This window comes from Cervus canadensis, chromosome X (genome assembly GCF_019320065.1).
Source record: "Cervus canadensis isolate Bull #8, Minnesota chromosome X, ASM1932006v1, whole genome shotgun sequence".
Classification (NCBI taxonomy): domain Eukaryota; kingdom Metazoa; phylum Chordata; class Mammalia; order Artiodactyla; family Cervidae; genus Cervus; species Cervus canadensis.
In genome coordinates this window covers 12,612,198-12,615,578 of record NC_057419.1, presented here as the reverse complement: position 1 = coordinate 12,615,578, position 3,381 = coordinate 12,612,198, and positions in this window count along the sequence as shown.

Here is a 3,381-nt window from a genome sequence, read left to right as displayed (position 1 = left end):
TGACAAAGATGCCACAAAAAAAGAAAACTACAGGCCAATGTCACTGATGAATATAGATGCAAAAATCATCAACAAAATTCTAGCAAACAGAATCCAACAGCATATTTAAAAGATCATACATCATGACCAAGTGGGCTTTATCCTGTGTATGCAAGGATTCTTCAATATTCACAAATCAATCAATGTGATATACCACATTAATAAATTGAAAGATAAAAACCATTATCTGATTATAAAAATCATTATCATGATTATCTCAATAGATGCAGAGAAAGCCTTTGACAGAATCCAATATCCATTTATGATGAAAACCCTCCAGAAAGCAGGCATAGAAGGAACATACCTCTACATAAGAAAAGTTATATATGATAAGTTAAAGAAAGTGAAAGTGAAGTCGCTCAGTCGTGTCCAGCTCTTTGCAACCTGATGGACTGTAGCCTACCAGACTCCTCCATCCATGGGATTTTCCAGGCAGTAGTACTGGAGTGGGTTGCCATTTCCTTCTCCAGGGGATCTTCCCAACCCAGGGATCAAACCTGGGTCTCCCGCATTGTAGACAGACACTTTACCGTCTGAGCCACTTGGGTAGTCCCATATATGATAAACCCACAGCAAACATTATCCTCAATGGTGAAAAGTTGAAAGCATTTCCCCTAATGTCAGGGGCAAGACAAGGGTGCCCACTCTCATCACTACTCTTCAATGTAGTTTTGGAAGTTATATCCACAGCAATCAGAGAAGAAAAAGAAATATAAGTAATCCAGATTGGAAAGGAAGTAAAATTCTCGCTGTTTGAAAAAGACATGATCCTCTACATAGGAAACACTAAAGACATCACCAAAAAATTACTACAGCTAATCAATGAATATAGTAAAGCTGTAGGATATAAAATTAATACACAGAAATCCCTTGCATTCCTATATGCTAACAATGAGAAAACAGAAAGAGAAATTAAGGAAACAATTCCATTCACCACTGCAATGAAAAGAAAAAATACTTAGGAATGGAAAGAAAGTGAAAGTGAAGTAGCTCAGTTGTGTGTGACTCTTTGTGACCCCAAGGACTGTAGCCCATGCGGCTCCTCCATCCATGGGATTTTCCAGGCAAGAACACTGGAGTGGATTGCCATTTCCTTGTCCAGGAGATCTTCCTGACCCAGGGATTGAACCCAGGTCTCCCGCATTGTAGGCAGATGCTTTACCATTTGAGCCACCAGGGAAGATACTTAGGAATAAATCTATCTAAAGAAACAAAAGACCTTTGTATAGAAAACTGATGAAAGAAATCAAAGATGACACAAATAGATGAAGAAATATACCATGTTTATGGACTGAAAGAATCAATATAGTGAAAATGACTGTACTACCAAAAGCATTCTATAGATTCAATGTAATCCCTATCAAGCTACCAGTGGTTTTCAGAGAACTAGATCAAATAATTTCACACCTTGTATGGAAATACAAAAAATCTCGAACAGCCAAATCAATCTTGAGAAAGAAGAATGGAACTGGAGGAAACAACCTGCCTGACTTCAGACTATACTACAAAGTGACAGTCATCATGGCAGTATGGTATTGGCACAAAGACAGAAATATAGACCAATGAAACAAAATAGGAAGACTAGAGATAAATCCACACACCTATGGATGCCTTATCTTCGACAAGGGAGGCAAGAATACACTGGAGAAAAGACAATCTCTTTAACAAGTGGTGCTGGGAAAATGGGTCAACTACCTGTAGAAAAAGGGGAACTAGAACACTTTCTAACACCATACACAAAAGTAAACTCAAAATGGATTAAAGATCTAAATGTAATACCAGAAACTAGAAAACTCCTAGAGGAAAACATAGGCAAAACACTCTCTGACATAAATCACAGCAGGATCCTCTATGACCCACCTCCCAGAGTAATGGAAATAAAAGCAAAAACAAACAAATGGGATCTAATTAAACTTAAAAGCTTTTGCACAATGAAGGAAACTATAAGCAAGGTGAAAGAGCCTTCAAAATGGGAGAAATAGCAAACGAAGCAACTGACCAAGAATTCATCTCCAAAATATACAAGCAGTCCATGCAGCTCAAAACCAGAAAAAAAATCCAATCAAGAAATGGGCCAAAGAACTAAACAGACATTTCTCCAAAGGGGACATACATTTGGGTAACAAATACATGAGAAGATGCTCAACATCATTCATCATCACTGAAATGCAAATCAAAACCACAGTAAGGTACCATCTCATGCTGGTCAGAATGTCTGCCATCAAAAAGTCTACTAATAATAAATGCTGGAGAGGGTGCAGAGAAAAGGGAACCCTCTTAAACTGTTGGTGGGAATGCAAACTAGTAGAGCCACTATGGAGAACAGTGTGGAGATTGCTTAAAAAACTGGAAATAGAACTGCCATATGACACCCCCATCCCACTGCTGGGCATACACAGGGAGTAAAACAGAATTGAAAGCGACACGAGTACCCCAAAGTTCATCGTGGCATTATTTACAATAGCTTGGAAGCAACCTAGATATCCATCAGAATTGGATAAGAAAGCTGTTGTACATATACACTATAGAATCAATGACCTTATATGTGAGACAACAAAAGAGACACAGATATAAATAACAGTCTTTTGGACTCTGTTGGGAGAAGGCAAGGGTGGGATGATTTGAGAGAATAGCACTGAAACATGTCTATTACCATATGTGAAATAGATCACCAGTCCAGGTTTGACGCATGAAACAGGGCACTCAAAGGCAGCACACTGGGTTGACCCTGAGGGATGGCATGGGGAGGGAGGTGGGAGGAGGGTTCTGGATGGGGAACACATGTATACCCATGGATGATTCATATCAATGTATGGCAAAAACTACTACAATGTTGTAAAGTAACTAGCCTCCAATTAAAATGTAAATAAAAATTTTAAAAACCTGCAAAATAGTTTCCAGAAATGTTCTGTAAAACAAAATCCAAATTAAAATAGTTCTCTTCCATTTCATTTTGAGCATTTGTTTCATTAAAATTTGTTAACAAGCATTGAAAAAATAATGGAAAATAGAGGTATTTCAAGTTTAACTTCTTCACTTAAAGATACTGCTCAAAGTTTAAGGTGAAGAAAATAGTTTTTCAGTAACTTCTCACCAATATCAGTAAATAACTGAATTCTTTCCACAAGGTGGAAATAGCCATATCTCATAATTTTTGAGTTCATGTATGGTAAGTCATGTGAGTAATCCACCATGCAAAATGAGCTGACTAAAGCAATTTATAAACTACTGTAACAAAACTGCAGAAGCCTAAGTTCTGGGGTCAGTGCTTTAATCTTGGGTCAGTGATGCTTCATGCTACAGAATACAGTTTTCTAAAGCTCCTTATTGGCCTTATGCAAA